General features: G+C 43.2%; 1 long non-coding RNA gene across 1 annotated transcript; it reads right to left on the reverse strand.

The window, feature by feature from the left end:
* Positions 1-24187: 24187 nt before the first annotated feature.
* On the reverse strand, positions 24188-25198 carry LOC128500094 (uncharacterized). Its single transcript, XR_008354885.1, has 3 exons — positions 24958-25198; positions 24653-24771; positions 24188-24247 (listed from the first exon to the last, which is right to left on the reverse strand). It is a non-coding gene; the product is annotated as an uncharacterized LOC128500094 (long non-coding RNA).
* Positions 25199-25436: the final 238 nt, after the last annotated feature.

Here is a 25436-nt window from a genome sequence, read left to right on the forward strand (position 1 = left end):
GGAGAGCCGATGGTCACTCTATTATTTGTAATATGTTTAAGTATTATTTATTTTAAGGATCCAGTCCTCATATATTGCTATTCTTCTATAATAAGTCTGACTGATCCATCCTAACCCTTTTTCCATTTGTAATTGAAATAATAATTGATTTTTAAATTGTATCCAAAGGAAAACATGATTATTTTTCCAAAATGTGAAGAAGAGCAATATCAGGAGATTTATTTATTTAATAAATAAGTCAAAGACTATATACCACAACTAGCTAACAACACTGCATGTCTACCATATACGTATATAATCACCTTTCGCTCTAATACATGTCGAACACATCTCTGATGCCCCAGGAAACATTGAAGGGGTCAGATACCAATGAGTTAATAATTCTCTCTAATTGAGATTGAATGTATAGTATTGCACATAAAGGATATTGCGTTTTGCCAGTTTTTTTAAAAAAAATAGGTTTCTGAAGTTCCTTAGACCATCTGGAAATAGTATTAGAGAAATCTGCTTCATCTAACTTTTTTATTACTTCATATGTTTTTTGTCAATATGTTCTTAGTTTCTTTCCCATTAAATATATGACCTAATTTTAATTGGATGTCAGGGTCTTCTATAGAGTGTATGTCTTAGAATTTTTTTTATCCTTAAATAAGGAAAAACCTCAGTGGATGGTAAGCGAAATTACTGAACTATATGGGCATATTTTTTAATGGAATTATTTGTCAAGATATCTTTTACATACATAATACCTGCATTTTTCCATTTCGTCAGTGATATGTCTGATAAATTAAGCTCAATAATATCAAGTCCTGCTGTGTCCAATATTCTATCTTTAAGCCCAAGTTTTTTCTTAATTTTATTAATTTTATTCCTGTATGATATCTCTAATAATAATATTATTTCCTGTTTGAATCTTTGTTTTCAATTTTGATTGAAATTCCCATACTCCAATAGATAAATTTCTAATACCAGAGAGATGTTGTTCCATTTTAAACCATGGTTGGCTCTTACTTATTTCTAATCCAGGTTTAAATGCATGAACTGGGTGGCTTGTGTCTTGGTTTACCTGGTTGCTAAAAATAGCTTTTTTCTCCCTCACCAAACAACAACAAAACAACACAATGTAGAAGAGAGCTGAGAGAAAGTTCAAAATGAAGCACAAGGGAATTGAACCCAGTACCTTATGCACTCAGCTCCTGAACCATTACTCTACATAGCCATATGTGAATGTCACCTAGCTTGTCTCCCACACAAACACAATTAATAAACGAAAGAAGGGTACCATGTACACTACAGACACTAACAAACCTGTCCCCTGCAAACAATCCAATGGTTTTTGACCTCATTGCAATCTTGTAGCGTGCCTTCCTCCCAAACAAACACACCAAATAAACCAGTTTTAGTGAATTAAACCCAGAACCTCAAAAACGAAATCTAACGTCTCAACCATTGTACCACAGAGAACAGGTATAAGGCCCTACAGAAACAATCCTTTAGTTTTTACAGCCCTTTAGCTAGCCTGACTCCCAAACAAATGCACTAAATAAACTAAAGAAGGCTGGCTTGTAAGGGCAAAGACTTAAGTTTTGGTCTATGTGCTTACTTAAAAACCAGAACAGACACAGTAAAAGCCTAGAGGAATTGAACTCAAGATCTCCAGGCACCAAGCCCAACGCCTTAGCCATTAAGCTACAAAGACTTGCCAGTAGGGACCAGAAAAACAATCCTTTAGTGTTTCACCCCAATACAGTCCTGTAAAAAATAAGCCTCAGGGAATCACCTAAACCTAAATTAAAATCACGCTAACAATACACTACAGACAGGGTTACATTCCAGTATCGCTGACTTGGAGCAGTGGTTTGGCTTCAACCCCGTTGCTCGTAAGTTCAAATCCAGCTACTGCCGGCTCGTTCTCACGACAATAAAGTCAGGCTGACTCCAGCAACCAATCAGCAGCCGGCCCAGGTTCCCCTCTCTCTGATTGGTCAGCCCTGGTCAGGTGACACCACCCACCAATCTGGAGGCTAGGGCTGAGGGGCAGCTCCTGATTGGCTGAGCCTAGTCAGCTGACTCCAGCAGCTGCCTGATGTTCCCCTCTCTCTGATTGGTCAGCCCTGGTCAGGTGACACCACCCACCAATCAGGAGGCTAGGGCTGAGGGGCAGCCCCTGATTGGCTGAGCCTAGTCAGCTGACTCCAGCAACTGGCCCAGGTTCCCCTCTCTCTGATTGGTCAGCCCTGGTCAGGTGACACCACCCACCAATCAGGAGGCTAGGGCTGAGGGGCAGCCCCTGATTGGCTGAGCCTAGTCAGCTGACTCCCTCAACCAATCATCAGCCAGCCAGGTTCCCCTCTCTCTGATTGGTCAGCCCTGGTCAGGTGACACCACCCACCAATCAGGAGGCTAGGGCTGAGGGGCAGCCCCTGATTGGCTGAGCCTAGTCAGCTGACTCCCTCAACCAATCATCAGTCGGCCAGGTTCCCCTCTCTGATTGGTCAGCCCTGGTCAGGTGACACCACCCACCAATCAGGAGGCTAGGGCTGAGGAGCAGCTGCTGCTAGACCATGATAAGCCTGTCTTGGCTCATCAGGCGGGAGACAGTCTCCAGCAGTCACTTCCTTAATTGGAGAGTATTCCCTGGAAGGAGGGTGGACCGGAGAGTCCATCCTTACAGGTTTATCTTGCTAGAATGGCTGTGCTGCGCCTGTATAGTGCATAATTAAATGGTCAGGGATTTTTCAGCGACATCTCATTGACTTAGCTATGTGTTATACAGGGCCACCATGCTCTTTACGCTGCAGAAACGTACTAAGAATTTGCCAATTAGAAAGTATAGCAAAGTCATGGAGTTTAAATCAGGTCTCTGCCGCTTGCTTCTCATTCTGAGGTGGTCTGTTATAGAAACAATCCACAAACAGCCAGGACTATCTTGTCCAGAGCTGCAAATTCACTCAAATTAAACCCCTATGTTTGCTTTTGTACATCAGTCCACGAATCCTCACACTGGAGGAGGGAAAGCAGGCGGCTACATACCAAAGGAATATAAAAAAAATATAATAATACACACACACTTAAATAATTCATTTTATTTCCATAAAAGATAAAAAATTTAAAGTTCTTTAATGTGCCGCGTCAAGTCACTTCCTAGGTGGGAGTTGCGTCTCTATTGGCTTAGCAAGACTCCATTTGTGATTGGGTGTAGCATTTTCCATACTTCCGTTAACTCCAAACTGGAATAGCAAACTCCACCGAGCCGTTAATGTGACAAAATAGACAATTGATGCAGGACACACTGCTTGTTTTATCCCACAGGTCTGTGCTGTTAGCTGAGCCCTCGGACGTGGGGGTGTTTTGTGGCCATCGACTTGGAACAGAAAAACACCAATTTACTGCCAACAACGGGAACTGCCGCTATCTTCCCTTTCCAACCTGTTCACTATCCCTGCTCCCTGAAAATCAAATCTAACATTTTAGCATTTGTAACATTTTTACTCATGGTACGTAGACTGTGGAGGACCAAGTTAGAGCATGCTATCCTGACAAGCCTAATGTGCTTCATAGATGATTTTCTCATCCAGCTTCTCATCAACCTGTGCGTTGCCAAAGGATTTGGAGCAGGTTCTCCAGGGCACAACAGTTGTTCCAAATCGACGTAGCAGCATTGATCCTGCATTGATCGCGAAAGAGGAAAAAGAAATAAAGGTTAGCACGAAAGGGAAGCCACATTCCAGTAAGATTTGAATAACCCCCAACCACCCTGAAGGTCTGACTCCAAGGTATGTGGGGTGCATGGTTTCATTGACTGATGCTGGCAGAGTGACCCAAATCCCTTTGACAAAATCATGCAATTTTAATGCATGAACTGGCTATTACACCTGCACTACGGAACACTTCATAAGACATTTTTAAGATTTTATAATTTTCGATTATAAAGAACGTTATATAGAGACAGAGTTGATACATACCAGGGTTTTTACGTGTTTTCAAATGGGTAACCTGTACCTCTGATTTGGAGTAGTGGTTAAGGCATTGGTCTTCCACCATAAGGCCCATAAGTTCAAGTGGCTTGTCCTCACACCAGCGACGTTCTAGTAAACTAAAAAAGTTGTGCATGTCTCCGCTGGCTTAAAGGCCAAAGGGAGAATAATAGATGGGGTGATCTGGCATGCCAGCTAAGTAGTAATGTGTCACAGTGGGGTGGGGGCTGCAAAGGTAAGTGAAAAAGAGGCACCCTTTGTAAGGTGTTTTCAAGGTCACCAGGCAGCTAGCTGTGATGTATCCCTTTAAAATGGATTCAAAAGCGGAGGCGGCTTATCCATGGTGAATGGTTTGCAGGAAACAATTTACTACAAAGACTAAATACATATACCTTATAGGAGAGAGAGAAGGTGTGACAGAAAGATTGAAATACTTCAAAGGATTTAACAAAGTACGGGATGGGTTTTTTTAGTTTTTTTTTTCTCAAAGGAGGAGAAATGTGGGAATAAGAAGTCATAATCTAAAAGAAAGGAGTCAGAGGTTTAGATGTAATAAAAGAAAGGTTGTTATTAATCAGAGGATGGAAATCAGTGTAACACCCGGGCAGCTATACTGGCAGAGGCTAAAACAGTGGGGGAGTTTAAACATGCACGGGCCAGGCACAACGTCTTCCCCCACTCTAAAACTACATCAAGGACTTGGATTAAGGTCAGAGTCTTTACATGGGCAGACTAGATGGGCTGAATGGTTCTTATGGAATCAAAGTTTTTAACAACAAGGGTAAGGGACCTGACAATCTTAGGCTGGTAGTGCATTTAGCTGTAACATGGCCACTGAGATCAGACTGTTAAGGGATGAAAGAAAGGATAGGGGGGGGGATGTTATTAAATTGGCAATGCTATGTTAAATAAGGAGGGGAGAATGAGCAAGGGGCGGTCATTATGGGAGTATGGGTTGGTAAAAGTAATGATTGGTGAAACAAGTGGCAAAAGGGAGCGTCTTCCTTAAAACTTCTAGGCGGGGAGGTATTAGAGGACTGAAGCAGATGACGGAATTATTTGGGGGGGGTCACAACACTTACGGAATTAAGCAAAGAGAGACGCATACAAAAGGGGAATGAAACAGGGAGGCAAAGAAACAGTTGTATGATGGGAAGAAGAGGAAGAGGAGGGTCTACGAGCAGCGGAACTGTTTGATGGAAGGAAGGGACAGAAGGGCGACATGGAGAGAGTGCTGCGCAGGCGGTGTTGGTACTTAATAAAAATAAACCTACATGTTCATACTCACTCGTTGAAAGGATCATTCAAAGGCTGGTTCTACACTCTGTGGCCACACATAATGGTGGTTTTGCAAATGCTTGCACAACTACGGACCATCTTGCCTCTGATCGCACATTCATGTTAGTCTTACCAGCTGCAAGGGCTCACGGCATGTCCTAGAATGTCAGATCTTCTCATCATTGCCAGGGTCTCTGTCAAATCTATGTGGAATCAACAGAGTCCACCACCGCTTGTAAAGCAGAAAAAGAAAACAACTTAATGAGCCACCTTAAAAGGCTGTTCTATTGAGGCAAGCAATTTGCCTTACCACCTAGCCCTCTTTTACCCAATAGTCCACTGACCCAGACAATAGCCCGTGCATAGATGACCATGCAGCATTCAGGAGCATCACAGACCATAATGGAACTCGCTCTTGCTTTTTTACTTGGTAACCCATCGACAAAAAAAAAAAAAAAAAAAAAAGAAAAAGAAAACAACGACATTAAAAAAGGGAAACAAACAGGTGGTACAAAAAGACAGGGGAATTGTGCTAAAGAGGACATAAGAGGCGTCCGGCTGTACGCGGCAACAGTACCCAGAATTTTATATTTTCATGTCATTATTGCATTTGTTCAAAAACTGGAAGTATGGAAACATTTTGGGGATAACTTTGGAAAGAAGATACACTAAAGGAGAAGCTTTAATATTTTGGTCTTTTCCTGTTCCAATGAAACTGTAGTCTTAACATAATGCAGGGTGTTTGACAGTTTGACATATTAGCCAAACATATCTCTCTTGTCTATGAGATCTCAACCAAATCTCGTCCTAGACAATGACACTAAATGCTTATCTTACAACCTTGTGATAAGCAGGTCCTCAACACCAACAGGCACCTGGGGGACTAAGAGTATATCTAAGGGAAAGGATTTTATTTCAATTGCCACCAAAAACAATCAGCTCAGGGTGGTGTCTGTGGGGAAAGCCATTAGAATACAACGGTAACCTACATGGCAACACATATTGTAAAACACCCACTGCTCTTTACACACAGAGGGGAAGATGATTTTTGTTAAGCAGAAAGGTCTTACCTTTAATGAAGGGCCAAGTCTTCTCTTTAGCCAGTGTCCATGGATGGGCCTCAATCATTTCTTGCTCTATTTCAGGAAAGTATGACAGTGTTAAAGACTTTACTGTAATTAAGGTGCCAATATTCTAAAGAGATATTGTGGTGCCACACTCCCTAGGCCAGTGATGGCGAACCTATGACACGTGTGTCAGTGCTGACACGCGTAGCCATTTGGGGTGACACGCGCAGGATTTCCTGCGATTCATCCTCGGCTCCTGCACGGCCGCCGAGGATGAAAGAATCTGTGCTGGAGGACCCGTTCCTCCAGCACAGATTCTTTCATCCTCGGCGGCCGTGCAGGAGCCGAGGATGAATCGAAGGAAATCCTGCGCGTGTCACCCCCCCAAAAAAGGGGGGGGCGGGACGTGCAGTAGCGTACCTAGCGGGGGGCGGGGCGGTGGAGGAGCAGGCTCGCAAGGGAGTGGTATCGGAGGTCTTTAACAGACCACCGGCTCCCTTGAGTGATTTTAAGCCGGTTCAAGGATCTCCCTTGAACCCGGCTTAAAATCACTCAAGGGAGCCGGAGGTCTGTTAAAGACCTCCGATACCGCTCCCTTGCGATCCGCGCGGCAACAGATAACTGTTAAGGTAATCATTGCAAGAAACTGAAACAGGCTGATCCACCTACTATTGGGGAGGTGTTGGTGACACTCACATATTTATCAGATGGAGAGGATGACCAAGTGTGTAAACCATACAATGGTTCAAATTCGATCTAACATGGCACTTACGGGCATTTTGGATTTTCTTATGTTTCAAATCTGTACTTTGATGACAGTGCCTATGCTATACCGAACAAAACATTGTATAATTTACGTGACATGTTTCATTATCTGGAATATGTACAATGAGTATTAACTAGGGCTGCCAACAAATTTCATTATCGATTAGTTGAATCGATTATAAAATGAGGGTTTTTTCAGAGCAAACGCTCAGAAAATACCCCTCATTATATAATCCGTTTGAGTGACTCACAGCAGCAGCTCCTACTTACCAGTCCCTCACTGTAATCACTGTGACAACTGGCCCCGCCCCCTTCCTTCTCCCAGAAGGCCAGAACCACATGGCTGTGGCACTCATCTAACTCTAAGTATAAAATTAATATTTGGGCTACAGAAAGTTAGGGGAGGTGGGGGTTAATTTCGGGGCAGTTATGGTTAATAGGGTGTTTAGGGTTAATTTAGGGGCAGTTATGGTTAATGGGGTGTTTAGGGGCAGCTATGGTTAATTGGGTGTTTAGGGGCAGTTATGGTTAATAGGGTGTTTAGGGTTAATTTAGGGGCAGCCATGGTTAATGTGGTGTTTAGGGTTAATTTAGGAGCAGCTGTGGTTAATGGGGTGTTTGGGGTTAATTTGAGGCAGTTGTGGTTAATGGTGTGTTTAGGGTTAATTTAGGGGCTGTTGTGGTTGACAGGGTCTTTAGGGTTAATTTAGGGGATGCTGTGGTTAATGGGGTGTTTAGGGTTAATTTAGGGGCAGTTATGGTTAATGGGGTGTTTAGGGTTAATTTAGGGTAGTTGTTTTGATGGGGTATTTAGAGTTAATTTAGGGGTAGTTATGTTAATGGGGTGTTTAGGGTTAATTTAATGATGAGGACTGAGGGTTAATTTAATAAACTTAAGGTGCAGTTAGAGATAAAGGGGGGCAGACTAAAGGGAATCTAAATCCTGGGGGCAGTGAAGATTAACCCAGTACTTATTTTTAAAAGTATGGTGTCAGTGTGCTGTGAACGGGTCTGTGACTCTATGAGGGGACTATGAGATATCTGGGGGGGTATAAGGCATATCTGGGGAGGACGGAGTGACATATCTGGGGGTTTAAGGCATATACATTATATAAGGCATATGTGGGGAGGGCAGTGTGGCATGTCTGGGGAGGATGGAGTGGTGTATCAGGGGGTATAAGGCATATCTGGGGCCACAGTGGCATATCTGGGGGTAGAGTGGAGTGGCATATGTGGGGAGGGCAGCGTGGCATCTCTGGGAGGCAGCGTGGCATGTCTGGGGAGGATGGAGTGGTGTATCAGGGGGTATAAGGCGTATCAGGCACAGTGGCATATGTGGGGGTGGAGTGGTATATGTGGGAGGCAGCATGGAGTGGCATATGTGGGAGGCAGCGTGGAGTGGCATATGTGGGAGGCAGCGTGGCGTGGCATATGTGGGAGGCAGCGTGGAGTGGTATATGTGGGAGGCAGTGTGGAGTGGTATATGTGGGAGGCAGCGTGGAGTGGCATATGTGGGAGGCAGCGTGGAGTGGCATATGTGGGAGGCAGCGTGGAGTGGTATATGTGGGAGGCAGCGTGGAGTGGTATATGTGGGAGGCAGTGTGGAATGGTATATGTGGGAGGCAGCGTGGAATGGTATATGTGGGAGGCAGCGTGGAGTGGTATATGTGGGAGGCAGCGTGGAATGGTATATGTGGAGTGATATATGTGGGAGGCAGCGTGGAATGGTAAATGTGGGAGGCAGCGTGGAATGGTAAATGTGGGAGGCAGCCTGGAGTGGTATATGTGGGAGGCAGCCTGGAGTGGTATATGTAGGAGGCAGCCTGGAGTGGTATATGTGGGAGGCAGCCTGGAGTGGTATATGTGGGAGGCAGTGTGGAGTGGCATATGTGGGAGGCAGCGTGGCATATGTGGGAGGCAGCGTGGCATATGTGGGAGGCAGCGTGGCATATGTGGGAGGCAGCGTGGCATATGTGGGAGGCAGCGTGGCATATGTGGGAGGCAGCGTGGCATATGTGGGAGGCAGCGTGGCATATGTGGGAGGCAGCGTGGCATATGTGGGAGGCAGCGTGGCATATGTGGGAGGCAGCGTGGCATGTCTGGGAGGCAGCGTGGCATGTCTGGGAGGCAGCGTGGCATGTCTGGGCTCAAATGTGCATAAATTGGGGGGGCTGGTTGGGAAATAAAGACAAATGTATTTTATCAAAGTTTTTTTTTATTCTGCTGTTTGTATTTAACATCATTTGTTTATTAAATTATTTTAAATAAATGAAAAATTTACATTCATTTTTTTTATCCGATTAATCGACAAAATAATCGGCCAACTAAGATTCTAACAACAACAATAACAACAAAAACCTCAAAAAAAATAAAAGGTAACAAGTGAGAATATGGGTAAAACGAGGAAAACAATGAGAGAGGATAGGCTAGAAGAGTAAGAGATACTGGCCTTGGGAAAAGGGATGAAGACAATGGCGATGTCACAACTTACCTCTCCGGAGAATCCATGTCAGGGCGCCGTTCCTCACATTTGCGGCATAGCAGCAAAACTAGTGTAGCTGCTTCTAGCCACATGTCTCCTAGCAACCTGCGTGTGAGTCATAGGAGGGGGCGTGCCCAGGCTGGGAGATGACTGGGGGTGTTGCTGCCTGAGCAATCTCCTGTGCAGTTCCGGGGGCGTGGCTTGGTGGGGCTCCCTAATTAAAAGGCCTGCTGGTCTGCTGCACTTTACCCTTGTGTAGTCTTTGAGTCTGACGTGCTGCTAGCTGCTCCTACCTTGTTTACTACTCCGTGTACCGAATCCTGGCTTGTCTGACTTACTCCTCTGTGTACCGAATCCTGGCTTGTCTGACTTACTCCTCTGTGTACCGAATCCTGGCTTGTCTGACTAACTCCTCCGTGTACCGAATCCTGGCTTGTCTGAGTAACTCCTCCGTGTACCGAATCCTGGCTTGTTTTCTTCACTCCGTTTTGCAGTTCCGGTGCTACCTTCACTGTCCACGCTACTGCCATCTACTCCTCAGAGACTGCCTTAATTATTTTGCCTATACCCTGTCCTCTGGCTGCTCAATATCTCTTCGGCCTTGGGTGTTCCCTTTGGGCCTTCCCATTCGGTATCTCCCAGGGTGAAGTTGCGGTTCTTCAAGTTTCGGGGTATAGGTACGTGACATTACACAAGGGTCATGGAACCCTCTGAGCTAGACACGGCTTTAGCTTTCCAAGGACAGTTGCTGCAATCGCATGAGGTACGCTTCCAGGGTATGGAGGACAAGATGGATCAACTATCTCAGGCTATGCAGATCCTGTTATCCAGGTCAGATCCAGGTATGACCTCTTCTGCTGGTACTACAGCTCCTGCAACTACTACTACCCAGACGCTTTCCTCACCTATTGTTCCTGCTTCCTTGAAACTTCCTGCACCTAGTCACTACCATGGAGATCCTGATGCCTGCCGAGGATTCCTCAATCAATGTGCTATCCAGTTTGAGTTATCTCCTCAGATGTTTTCTTCTGAACGGTCCAAGGTGGGATACATTATCTCCTTATTGTCCGGAAGAGCTTTAGCATGGGCCTCTCCACTGTGGGAAAATGACTCTCCCTTGGTTTATCACAGTTCCTCGTTTGTTTCTGCATTTCGCAAGACCTTTGACGTTCCCGGGAAAGCTGCTACGGCCTCTCTGTCTTTGCTGCATGTCTCTCAAGGTTCCCGTACTGTGGCTGACTTTGCTATTGAATTCAAAACCCTCGCTGCAGAGGTTAATTGGTCGAGCGATGCCCTTATAGCCGCTTTCTATGACGGTCTCTCTGAACGGCTAAAGGATGAGTTATCCACCAGAGATCTACCTGGAGAATTTGAGGACTTTGTATCTCTGGCTCTAAAGATCGACAATCGTATGAGAGAGAGGAGCCTTCAGAGGAACAAGAGATGGGGGCGTACAGTGTTCCCAACGTATAAACCTGTTACCTCCTCTGTATCTGGATCATCTACTGAAGAGCCCATGCAAATGGGAGCAACTAAGTTGTCCATGGAGGAGAAACAACGCAGACGTTCCATGGGACTTTGTCTTTATTGCGGTATTAAGGGACATTTTGCCATTTCCTGCCCTAACAAAACGGGGAAACTTCCGCACCTAGGTCCTGTGAAGGAGCCTAGCCCAGGTGAGCCTATTTCAGCACCTACATCTGTAAAAGACCGTTTTTTGATTCCTGTCTCCGTTTATTGGAATAACTCCTCTGTTTCCAGCACAGCGATGATCGACTCTGGGGCTGCAGGATCCTTTATTGACCGGACTTTTGCTTTACAATACCATATTCCTAATACTTCTGTGGATCCTCCTATTCCCATCTCTGCCATTGACGGGTTTCCGCTACACCAAGCCACCATTACCTTTCGGACGTCTCCTCTTCTTCTCAGAGTGGGGCTATTACATCAAGAAACTGTGTCGTTTTTTCTTATAGACTCTCCCAAATGTCCCATAATTCTGGGTCTGCCTTGGTTACAAGCGCATAATCCATCCATCGACTGGCTCACTGGAGACATTACCTCCTGGGGAAAGACCTGCCATATCCATTGTCTTCTAAAAAGTTTACCCAATAGTTCAGCCGTAGGATCCATACAACAACTCATACCCACTCCATATATTGACTTTCAAGATGTTTTTGACAAGAAACAAGCTGATGTTCTTCCTCCTCACCGCCCTTATGACTGTCACATTGAAATATATCCTGGCACGATTCCTCCTAGGGGCAGGACCTACCCATTATCGTTACCAGAATCGCTTGCCATGGAGGACTATATAAAGGATAACCTAAATAAGGGCTTTATCCGTAAATCCACATCTCCTGCGGGGGCGGGTTTTTTCTTTGTATCTAAGAAAGATGGGGGTTTAAGGCCCTGTATTGACTACCGTGGTCTCAATAAAATTACAGTAAAAAATAAATATCCTCTGCCTCTCATCCCTGAACTTTTTGACCGCCTACGCAATTCCACTGTATTTTCTAAATTAGATTTACGAGGTGCCTATAATCTGATCAGAATCCGTGAGGGGGATGAGTGGAAAACCGCCTTTAATACACGTATGGGCCATTATGAGTACACTGTTATGCCATTTGGGTTGTGCAATGCCCCAGCAGTATTTCAAGAATTCATTAATGATATCTTCTGTGATATTGCACTACAATTCGTGATTGTATACCTAGACGACATACTGATCCATTCTCCTGATCTAGAATCCCACCGTAAACATGTACGCATTGTACTTCAACGTCTTCGTCAAAACCATCTTTATGCCAAACTTGAGAAATGTCTGTTTGAAGTTCCTCGTATTTCATTCCTGGGATACATCATTACGGCAGATGGATTTGAGATGGACCCGGCCAAATTGACGGCTATCTCCGAGTGGCCTCAGCCTGTTGCTCTGAAACCCCTCCAACGATTTTTAGGCTATGCTAATTATTATCGGAGGTTCATTAAAGACTTTTCCAAAATAGTGGCTCCACTTACGTCTATGACCAAGAAAGGAGCAGATTGTTCTCACTGGTCAGAGGAGGCTATACAGGCCTTCCACACGCTTAAGAGTGTGTTTTCGTCTGCACCTGTGCTCGTCCATCCCAACATGTCTAACCCTTTCGTGATCGAAGTAGACGCCTCCGAGATCGGTGTTGGGGCAGTATTATCTCAAAGAAAGGACTTCCAGAGTAAACTGCATCCTTGTGCTTATTTCTTCAAGAGATTCACGCCACCAGAGATCAACTATGATGTTGGCAACCGGGAACTTCTGGCTATAATTTTAGCACTCCAAGAATGGCGACATTATTTGGAAGGAGCCAGAAATCCTATTACAATTCTCACAGACCACAAAAACCTTGAGTATTTAAGTAAAGCTAAACGCCTGAATCCTCGTCAAGCCCGCTGGTCCTTGTTCTTGTCCAGATTTAACTTTGTTATATCCTATCGCCCGGGATCTAAAAATATTAAAGCTGACGCATTATCCAGGCAGTTCATCAATAATACTAATGAAATGCTTGACCATGAACCTATAGTCTCTCCCTCTCGGATCATTGCTACAGTCACTACTCGAATATCTTCTCCACTGTTTGAACGTATCCTAAAGAATCAAGCTCGCATGCCTGTACACAGCAATTGGCCTACCGGTTCCTTGTTCGTTCCGAATTCTGAGAGATTGAACGTGTTGAAATGGGCTCATTCTTCTCGTACCTCGGGTCACCCTTCTGCTCGCCGCACCAGAGACATTATATCAAGACACTTTTGGTGGCCAGACTTGGTGACTGACTGCGTCAACTTCGTGGCATCCTGTATTCCATGTGCTACTAGCAAAACTGCTCACACTCGCCCCCAGGGACTTCTTCACCCACTCGAAATCCCCACTCGCCCATGGACTCACCTGGCTATGGATTTCATAGTAGAGCTACCTCCGTCAGAAGGAAATACTGTTATTTTAGTTATAGTTGATCGTTTTTCCAAAATGGCACATTTTATTCCACTATCCAAATTACCTACCGCCTCAGAACTGGTTCCTATATTTATCCGTGAAATTGTACGTCTTCATGGCTTTCCACTTCAAATTGTGTCCGACCGTGGAGTTCAATTTTACGGCTCGCTTTCGGAAAGCATTTTGTTCTTCTATGGATATCTCCTTAGCATTCTCTTCAGCATACCACCCACAAACTAACGGCATCACCGAAAGAACTAACCAGTCTCTCGAACAATTTCTTCGCCTGTTTGTTGATGACCACCAATCCAATTGGTCCTGTCTTATCCCATGGGCTGAATATGCTAGAAACAACATGCCTCATGAAGCTTCTAAGATTTCACCTTTTTTCTGCACCTACGGCTATCATCCTAAGGACTTACCTGTTTCTTTCCCCGAGTCTTCGGTGCCTGCTGTGGACTCTTATGTACAACAACTTCCTACCCTGTGGAATAAGGTCCGACAATCCTTGTCTAAAGCGGCTATACAATATCAACGCCAAGCCAATCGTCATCGCCAGATGGCCATTTCTTATTCTAGAGGGGACAGAGTATGGCTATCTACAAGAAATATCAAACTGAAAGTTCCATCCATGAAACTAGCTCCCCGTTTTATTGGTCCTTTTCGAGTTCTAAGACGTATCAATCCAGTGGCTTATGAACTTTTGCTTCCTAATTCTCTTCGAATCCCAAGAGTGTTTCACGTCTCTCTACTCAAACCTCTTACTTGTAACAGGTTCACAAGACGACTCTCTCGACCTAAACCCGTAATTGTTGATTCCCACCTTGAATTTGAAGTTCAAGCTATCATTGATTCCAGTTTTACTCCTAGAGTGGTAGAGAAATGGAACAGCCTCCCAGCAGAAGCGGTAGAGACTAATAAAGCGAGGGAATGTTAGCTTCAAAGACATGGAACAGCCTCCCAGCAGAAGCGGTAGAGACTAATAAAGCGAGGGAATGTTAGCTTCAAAGACACAACACAACACGAAAAGGGATTGAACAGGACACGTTAAAGTTCGGAATTCCTTACAGTACCTCGTCCATTGGAAAGGATATGGCCCTGAAGAAAGATCCTGGATATCTAGTAAAGATTTACACGCCCCTATGCTGCTTAAGAACTTTCATGCTAAATATCCTGCTAAACCTGGATCATCTCGACCTTCAGTCGGCCCTCAGAGGGGGGGGTAATGTCACAACTTACCTCTCCGGAGAATCCATGTCAGGGCGCCGTTCCTCACATTTGCGGCATAGCAGCAAAACTAGTGTAGCTGCTTCTAGCCACATGTCTCCTAGCAACCTGCGTGTGAGTCATAGGAGGGGGCGTGCCCAGGCTGGGAGATGACTGGGGGTGTTGCTGCCTGAGCAATCTCCTGTGCAGTTCCGGGGGCGTGGCTTGGTGGGGCTCCCTAATTAAAAGGCCTGCTGGTCTGCTGCACTTTACCCTTGTGTGGTCTTTGAGTCTGACGTGCTGCTAGCTGCTCCTACCTTGTTTACTACTCCGTGTACCGAATCCTGGCTTGTCTGACTTACTCCTCTGTGTACCGAATCCTGGCTTGTCTGACTTACTCCTCTGTGTACCGAATCCTGGCTTGTCTGACTAACTCCTCCGTGTACCGAATCCTGGCTTGTCTGAGTAACTCCTCCGTGTACCGAATCCTGGCTTGTTTTCTTCACTCCGTTTTGCAGTTCCGGTGCTACCTTCACTGTCCACGCTACTGCCATCTACTCCTCAGAGACTGCCTTAATTATTTTGCCTATACCCTGTCCTCTGGCTGCTCAATATCTCTTCGGCCTTGGGTGTTCCCTTTGGGCCTTCCCATTCGGTATCTCCCAGGGTGAAGTTGCGGTTCTTCAAGTTTCGGGGTATAGGTACGTGACAGGCGAAAAGAAAAGAAGAAGAAAAAAAAAAGAAGAAGAAGAAGAAGAAACGCTGAAACGACAATTCAAAACCAATAAACTATAGGTATCTCTACATGTAAAGAAGCAACACAATTCTCTGAGGAAACTATGAGTACTAGATGAGTTACAGTGAAAGGAAATGTTCAACTTACCATTGTAGATAAGAATAACGCAGGCTCAGGATCAGGAAAGACTAGGGAATCTCAATATGTATCAGCTTGGAGAAAATACTTGAAATCCTTAAAGGCATTTAACAAATCACAGGAGGGATGTTTGTTTCAAAAGAGGAGAAATGGTTAAACAAGGTCATAATCTGAAACTAGTGAGTTAGTGGCTTAGATGTAATGTAAAGCAGTTTTACTCCTAGAGTGGTAGAGAAATGGAACAGCCTCCCAGCAGAAGCGGTAGAGACTAATAAAGCGAGGGAATGTTAGCTTCAAAGACACAACACAACACGAAAAGGGATTGAACAGGACACGTTAAAGCTATGGAAAGAAGAACTACTCATGATAAGTGAAGGAAAAGACATTAGTATTATTGGAGACTTTAGGATCTGAGACGCCTTGTGCCTTCAGTAACAGCAAAGGTGGAAACAGGAAAAAAAAAACTAAAACACAAAAGAATAGGGCCAATGGCAACGCAAAAACAGAGACAGGGGAAATACTGTACAAAGATAAGCCCCGGCCTGGGCACATCCCACTGCAACCACAGCACCTGGATTTCCCAAAAAAAATGAACATCTCAATCCCAGTGCCTGGTTGGCTGGTGGAGTCACTTGACCAGGTTCAGCCAATCAGACACATCCCACTGCAACCACAGCACCTGGATTTCTCAAAGAAAATGGATGAGGACAATACACAAGGGTGTGGGGGGCAATGGGGCATTCATTTACATGTAGGGCTGGCTGAGGGTTATCCCATAAATCAATACACAATGTGAGGCTGTCTGGTGGGATAAATGCACAATGTGGGGATGTATGGTGAGATAAATATACAATGCAGGGGTAATTGTTAAGTTAATGATTTTGTATGGCCTGTGAATGATGATATAAATATCCAAATGTGGGGAAAATGACTAATGCTGACAGAGTGACCCAAATCCGTTTGAGTAGATCATTCAATTTAAATGCATGAACTGGGTGGCTTATGTTTTGGTCTACCTGGTTGCTAACAATAGCGTTTTTCTCCCTCACTAAACAACAACAAATAAACACGATGTAGAAGAGAGCTGAGAGAAATCCATTGGTTTTTTACCTCATTGCAATCTTGTACACCTTATAAGAAAAGAGTTCTACACAAGCCCTTATATAAAATATATTATTTTATTGTACAAAAACTTATTAATAAAAAACATGTAGAGTATTTCATCATATAGACAACAGAGGTTTTTTGGAAGATAATCAGAGCATATAGAGGAAATATGATTATGTATATATAAAGTGTCGTTCAATTTAGCAAATATATAGAGCACTATCGACATCAATAATAAATATGCAGGTAATTCCAATAATCAGAACAGTATCCTGAGAGCAATGTGCTCCTTACCCATATTGTCCTCCACTTCCCCTACGCCGTTTCGGTTCTCCTTTTTCAAGGGGTCGCTGTTATTTCCTCATCTTACACTAATATTTATACCCCTCCCTTCAGAAGTTGCGCGACGAAACCTAAATTGTCGCCGATGCTGCGTCTCCGCCCCACAATTCACTGCCTCGCATTGGACGCCCCCCCCCAATGGCACGCAAGTCCGAGAGACTGTCTCCCGAGCATGCGTGTCACGGACGGGGCGCCCGACCAGAAGCAGGACCTCGGGACGGCCATCGCCACGCTGGCGCACCAGGTTTCGGCTCGGAACTTCTTTAGCCTTCGTAACAATCATATTGTGCCAGCATCAACCTCAATTATATCTCCAGAAATGATCCCACCAGATATATATGTATGTGTGAATATAAAGTGCATTAAGTGTATCTTATCAATAAGTATAATACATCAATAAATATAATGAATGAATAAAGTGATAAAGTGCATAAATACTTGTATCTCCTCAAGCATATACTGCATATTAATAAATAAATAAATTATGTGCCCAATGCTCAATATATACCGTATTTGCTCGATTATAAGACGACCCTGATTATAAGACGACCCCCCAAAATCTGAATATTAACTTAGGAAAAAAAGAAAAAGCCTGAATATAAGACGACCCTAAAGGAAAAAAGTTTTACCAGTAAATGTTAATTCATGTAAACTATTTTTTTTAATAAAAGCTATGATTGAGAAAAATATTTTTTTTTTGTTTTTATTTCTTTTATATTTTCTATTGTATTTTCCAACCTGTCCCCCAGTTACGCACATCTGCCCCCAGGCTTGCCACACCAATATGCCACTGTGCCCCATGGTATGCCTTTTGACCCCCTATGTGCCACTCTGCCTCCAGAAATGCCTTATACCCCTATATCCCATTCTGGCATTTAGGGGGTTAAAATGCATATTATGGGGCAGAGTGGCATATAGGGAGGTATAAGGCATTCCAGGAGGCAGAGTGGCATTAAGGGAGTTAAAAGGCATTATATAGAGCACTCTGCCTCCAGAAATGCCTTATACCCCTATATGCCACTCTGGCATTTAGGGGGTTAAAAGGCATATTATGGGGCAGAGTGGCATATAGGGAGGTATAAGGCATTTCAGGAGGCCCTATATGCCACTCTGCCACTCTGCCCCATAATATGCATTTTAACCCCCTAAATGCCAGAATGGCATATAGGGGTGTAAGGCATTCCAGAAATGCCCTACACACACACACACACACTTACTTACCGGTGCTTCCAATTTCCTGGTGTATTGCCGGGGCAGCGGGTTGACGTCTCATTCCGCGGCAGCCGGAAGGAGGTGGAGTTGGCAGCGGGGGTTTGTATGCGTCCGTCGCAAATACCTTCCCCGGCTGTCAGAGATCAGGAACTCTGGAACAATGATCTCTGACAGTCGGGGAAGGTATTTGCGACGGACGCATACAAACCCCCGCTGCCAACTTCACCTCCGGAAGCACCGGTAAGTGTGTGTGTGTGGGGGGGGCGACGACAGGAGGATCCAGGTCCCCTGCAGCGGTGCGGGGGATCTGGATCTTAGTCTCCTAATCAGACCTCTATTTGAGGTCTGATTAGAAGACGACCCCGATTATAAGACGAGGGGTATTTTTCAGAGCATTTGCTCTGAAAAAAACCTCGTCTTATAATCGAGCAAATACGGTATATATAATTAATTCATTAGTCATCAATGTGAATAAACATCAACATATTTAAAAATAAACAAAATTTCATTAAATTAAATAAATAATTATTAAATCCATATATAATCAATAAAGTGACAGTGCAAAAACAACATATTGATGACTGTTTAAATATAAACATACATATTTAAAGTGAAAATAGTGCTGTGCATATTATATATATTATGCATATTATATATACTAGTGTTGTTAACTCATTACTGGCTTCTCTTGATGTACTATAGGATGTTGATTTTCATGACTATCCATTTTCCACATCTGGATCTTCAAAAGATTGTTACTGGGGGTATCTTGCTATAACATATATACTCCTCGTACTCCTGTGCGTTGCCTAAGGATTTTGAGCAGGTTCTCCAGGGCACAACAGTTGTTCCAAATCGACGTAGCAGCATTGATCCTGCATTGATCGCGAAAGAGGAAAAAGAAATAAAGGTTAGCACGAAAGGGAAGCCACATTCCAGTAAGATTTGAATAACCCCCAACCACCCTGAAGGTCTGACTCCAAGGTATGAGGGGTGCATGGTTTCATTGACTGATGCTGGCAGAGTGACCCAAATCCCTTTGACAAAATCATGCAATTTTAATGCATGAACTGGCTATTACACCTGCACTACGGAACACTTCATAAGACATTTTTAAGATTGTATAATTTTCCATTATAAAGAACGTTATAGAGAGAGAGAGTTGATACATAGCAGGGTTTTTACGTGTTTTCAAATGGGTAACCTGTACCTCTGATTTGGAGTAGTGGTTAAGGCATTGGTCTTCCACCATAAGGCCCATAAGTTCAAATGGCTTGTCCTCACACCAGCGACGTTCTAGTAAACTAAAAAAGTTGCGCATGTCTCCGCTGGCTTAAAGGCCAAAGGAAGAATAATAGATGGGGTGATCTGGCATGCCAGCTAAGTAGTAATGTGTCACAGTGGGGTGGGGGGCTGCAAAGGTAAGTGAAAAAGAGGCACCCTTTGTAAGGTGTTTTCAAGGTCACCAGGTGTTATGAAAATGATTTTCCCATTTTATGATTTACGTCATAGACAGCAGAATGACAGCAGAATTAATTTAATATAAAGGCTGAACTATTGACCTACTGGTCAATAGTTGTCCTAGGATCCCAACAACAACAAAGTTGCTATACAAGCTATCCTAGCCTGAGGTGATAACAGCCAGTTCTTGTGTTATTGGTGTTGCTTAGTTACATATAGGCAGAGGCACATTTTGTTTTGATTCACATGTGTGTAGGTATAGGATGTGTTAGTGATTCTGGTTTGCATGGTTACAATCGAAATATTGTGCACCTTTCAACCGAAAAAACTGTCACTAGTTTACCATTGATACGGTTGCTATTTACATAGCAACCTATCAATACTATAGTAAAAAACACCTTAAAAAGAACCATACACCATGTGCTAGTGGAACTTCAATCCAGGGCTTGATGGTGCCTGGATCCAGAGGGCTTCACCTGTTTGTAAGCGCCCTGGGTTTTAGACCGGAATCCTTCCAACGTTTCATCAAGTAGTCGTTATGACCAACGGAGTTCCACTTGATATTGTTTTGCTGGGTTTCTTCATCATCTCTGTAAGCTGACCATCTACCGAAGCTAAGTATTATTGTTATGTTATTGCAATCTGTTAAGACTGGTGTGTGATTTTAATTCTGCTGATCATTAAAGTATAATTACCATTCACCACAGTATTTAAGTATTTCTCACCATATGATCGACTGGAATACCTCATATTATATACCATTTGTATATCAAGATACAGAGTGTATATAGATTAAATAAATTTTATTGTTGTTATTAAGGTTCCCTGATTACCTTAATTAAATAATTTAAAGTTAGAATCAGGCCACAACCACAACAATAGGCAGCTAGCTGTGATGTATCCCTTTAAAATGGATTCAAAAGTGGAGGCGGCTTATCCATGGTGAATGGTTTGCAGGAAACAATTTACTACAAAGACTAAATACATATACCTTATAGGAGAGAGAGAAGGTGTGACAGAAAGATTGAAATACTTCAAAGGATTTAACAAAGTACGGGATGGGTTTTTTTTCCTCAAAGGAGGAGAAATGTGGGAATAAGAAGTCATAATCTAAAATAAAGGAGTCAGAGGTTTAGATGTAATAAAAGAAAGGTTGTTTTTAATCAGAGGATGGAAATCAGTATAACACCCGGGCAGCTAAACTGGCAGAGGCTAAAACAGTGGGGGAGTTTAAACATGCACGGGCCAGGCACAAAGCCTTCCCCCACGCTAAAACTAGATCAAGGACTTGGATTAAGGTCAGAGTCTTTACATGGGCAGACTAGATGGGCTGAATGGTTCTTATGGAATCAAAGTTTTTAACAACAAGGGTAAGGGACCTGACAATTTTAGGCTGGTAGTGCATTTAGCTGTAACATGGCCACTGAGATCAGACCGTTAAGGGATGAAAGAAAGGATAGGGGGGGATGTTACTAAATTGGAATTGCTATGTTAAATAAGGAGGGGAGAATGAGCAAGGGGCGGTCAGTATGGGTTGGTAAAAGTAATGGTTGGTGAAACAAGTGGCAAAAGGGAGCGTCTTCCTTAAAACTTCTAGGCGGGGAGGTATTAGAGGACTGAAGCAGATGACGGAATTATTTGGGGGGGGTCACAACACTTACGGAAGAGAGAAGCATACAAAAGGGGAATGAAACAGGGAGGCAAAGAAACAGTTGTATCATGGGAACAAGAGGAAGAGGAGGGTCTACGAGCAGCGGAACTGTTTGATGGGCGGAAGGGACAGAAGGGCGACATGGAGAGAGTGCTGCGCAGGCGGTGTTGGTACTTAATAAAAATAAATCTACATGTTCATACTCACTTGTTGAAAGGATCACTCAAAGGCTGGTTTCACACTCTGTGGCCACACATAATGGTGGTTTTGCAAATGCTTGTACAACTACGGACCATCTTGCCTCTGATCGCACGTTCATGTTAGTCTTACCAGCTGCAAGGGCTCACGGCATGTCCTAGAATGTCAGATCTTCTCATCATTGCCAGGGTCTCTGTCAAATCTATGTGGAATCAACAGAGTCCACCACCGTCGCTTGTAAAGCAGAAAAAGAAAACAACTTAATGAGCCACCTTAAAAGGCTGTTCTATTGAGGCAAGCAATTTGCCTTACCACCTAGCCCTCTTTTACCAAATAGTGCACTTGCCCAGACAATAGCCCGATGCATAGATGACCATGCAGCATTTAGGAGCATCACAGACCATAATGGAACTCGCTCTTGCTTTTTTACTTGGTCACCCATCGACAAAAAAAAAAGAAAACAACGACATTAAAAAAGGGAAACAAACAGGTGGTACAAAAAGACAGGGGAATTGTGCTAAAGAGGACGTAAGAGGCGTCCGGCTGTACGCGGCAACAGTACCCAGAATTTTATATTTTCATGTCATTATTGCATTTGTTCAAAAACTGGAAGTATGGAAACATTTTGGGGATAACTTTGGAAAGAAGATACACTAAAGGAGAAGCTTTAATATTTTGGTCTTTTCCTTTTCCAATGAAACTGTAGTCTTAACATAATGCAGGGTGTTTGACAGTTTGACATATTAGCCAAACATATCTCTCTTGTCTATGAGATCTCAACCAAATTTCGTCCTAGACAATGACACTAAATGCTTATCTTACAACCTTGTGATAAGCAGGTCCTCAACACCAACAGGCACCTGGGGGACTAAGAGTATATCTAAGGGAAAGGATTTTATTTCAATTGCCACCAAAAACAATCAGCTCAGGGTGGTGTCTGTGGGGAAAGCCATTAGAATACAACGGTAACCTACATGGCAACACATATTGTAAAACACCCACTGCTCTTTACACACAGAGGGAAAGATGATTTTTGTTAAGCAGAAAGGTCTTACCTTTAATGAAGGGCCAAGTCTTCTCCTTAGCCAGTGTCCATGGATGGGCCTCAATCATTTCTTGCTCTATTTCAGGAAAGTATGACAGTTTGAAAGACTTTACTGTAATTAAGGTGCCAATATTCTAAAGAGATATTGTGGTGCCACACTCCCTAGGCTATTGTGAGGTACCCTGTGGGACCACATTGGCCATTTTTTCTTCCAAAACGAACAGACATGGAGAGATTGAATTACAATATGAACCATTGGGCCCATCTAGCCTGTGTGTTTCTTAACGCTGAAGTCCTTGTCTTTGTTTCAGGGCAGCTATACGATTTCCCGGCAAATGTTTATCTTCCATTACTCTACTAAACTCTACCACTTCTGATTAAGGGGATGTACAACTGATCTACAACCCCCTCCAAGAAAATAATTACATTTTCAGAAAGAAAAACCATATACAGGACCAATGTGACTGACCAGAACAGACGTGGAGAGACTGAGGATGGACACAGACAGACGGGAAAACGGCATTGTGGAAATTTCCAATGGAAATCCCCTGGTAAAGGCATGTGAGATGAAGACGGTGCACGCACAGCCAGAAACGATCATGGCATGGCAGAAAATGGCACAGCTCCATGGAATATGGAATATGCCGCTATATAAATAAATGTACTGACAAGGGGGAAAGCAAAACGATTAGGAGAGAGAACGTTTGGCCAGGGAACTAAAAGCAGAGTGGAAACAAACTGTTGAGGGAGACTTCGATTTAATAGAAGCGAGCAGGGGAGAGCAGAATGGGACATACAGTACTGAGAGAGGGGAAGTTAATAATAATAATAAAACATTAAAATGCTAAAGGAGGAATAGACAAAGCGGTAGATCTTTTCCATATGGCAATCTTTGCCTAATTTCAAGAACAAAAAAACACAATGTAGAAGAGAGCTGAGAGAAAGTTCAAAATTGAGCACAAGGGAATTGAACCCAGGACCTTAAGCACTCTAGTTCAGCTCCTTAACCATTACTCTACATAGCCCTTGGGTTTTGACCTCATTGCAATCTTGTAGCATGCCTTCCTCCCAAACAAACACATCACATAAACCAGTTTTAGTGAATTAAACCCAGAACCTCAAAAACAAAATCCAACATCTCAACCATTGTACCACAGAGAACAGGTATAAGGCCCTACAGAAACAATCCTTTAGTTTTTACAGCCCTTTAGCTAGCCTGACTCCCAAACAAATGCACTAAATAAACTAAAGAAGGGCTCTATGCCAAAAGTGGTGCCCATAAATTCAAGCGGGGGAAAAAAAAAATCTCATTATTAATGATTTCTTTAACAATTTAATAATTACCGTATTTGCTCGATTATAAGACTTCCGGCTGCAGCGCAAGTTGTCTCAGAAGCCAGGGGCGTAACTAGACGCCTCAGGGCCCGGGTGCGAGAATCTGTTAAGGGCCCCCCCACCCCCTCACCCCCCCAAAAAAAACATGATTTTTACCCAACAATTTTTTTTTCAACAAATTACATATCTGTACATTTTTTCAACTTACTTTATCTTCAACAATGCAGCATTCAGGACAGGTAAAAGGTGACACGTAACAGCCATTGATGGTGTGGTTCTGCAAATATAAAGGACAACCATTAATCAACCTGTTTTATACATTTAGTGAAGTTATTGTCAATGATGTATATTTCTATAAGAAAACCAAGAGAAATTCATGGCAATTATGGCAATGTTAGACAGTAGAGTGACTTCCTTTTAGATTTCAACTTATTTAACCCTCTTCACTTCCAAATGACTAATTTAACTATGAAAGTATGCTATTTATTTTGATCCCATAAACACTTTTTATGCTCTTAAAGTTATATTATACTAAAATTCCTCTAAATAGCTGTGTGAAAAGGATATTGAAGGCAGATACTCACTTCCTCTGCATAAAGGCATTTGAAATTAGATTAAATCAATTTAGAAAATATAAATACTGTACATATATATATATATATACACACACACACACAAATACTCAAATTTTCAAATTTCCTCAAATGCGGCAAAGAAACTTCAAAAAAGGGTTCACAACAGGGTCAACAACGGTAACTTCAACTTAACTACTTAAACATTTAACTTTCTTTGATGGAAAACCTGTAAAAACACAAAATGTTGACATACTTTAATAAAACAACTACTGAATAAAAAGAACCATGCATTCAACTCAACTGGTTAGTTCAACTTGGAACCAAGCATGCAAGGTTCAACCAAAAAACCTGTTAGTAGAACTTGTAACTAAAACCGTAACTTGTAACGAAAGCGATTTAACTTCACACTTACTACTCTCTCATTAAAATTTACGACGCCTTGCTTTCGCGTCTGCAAAGTCGTCAACAATGCTGTCAATGTTCAGTCTTCTAGCTCTCTCATTTTCAATGCTTAACGTTGCAAGTCCCGAAAGTCTTTGCTGAGACATTGTGCTTCTCAAATAACTTTTAATTAATTTTAGCTTTGAAAATGACCTTTCAGCAGTTGCCACTGTTACTGGGAGGGTGAGGAACAGCAGCAAAGCTATGCAAACATCAGGGAGAGTAGAGGATAATGCACTGTTTTCAACAAGCAGGTGGTGAGCAAGGCCCTTCATAGTAGAACAACTGCGAATCTCTTCCTGAAGTGCCGTACGGAAGGAGAGGAGTTGCCCAGGAAAATCTGGTGAAATATCCTCACTGTAGAACTCATGCAGTTTTGTTGCTGCTATTATCAAATTGTCATCAGATTCAGAAGCAAGAATGATGGGCTGAACTATCTGAAATCTGTTA

The sequence above is a fragment of the Spea bombifrons genome, chromosome 6, assembly GCF_027358695.1.
Source record: "Spea bombifrons isolate aSpeBom1 chromosome 6, aSpeBom1.2.pri, whole genome shotgun sequence".
In the NCBI taxonomy this organism is placed as follows: Eukaryota; Metazoa; Chordata; class Amphibia; order Anura; family Pelobatidae; genus Spea; species Spea bombifrons.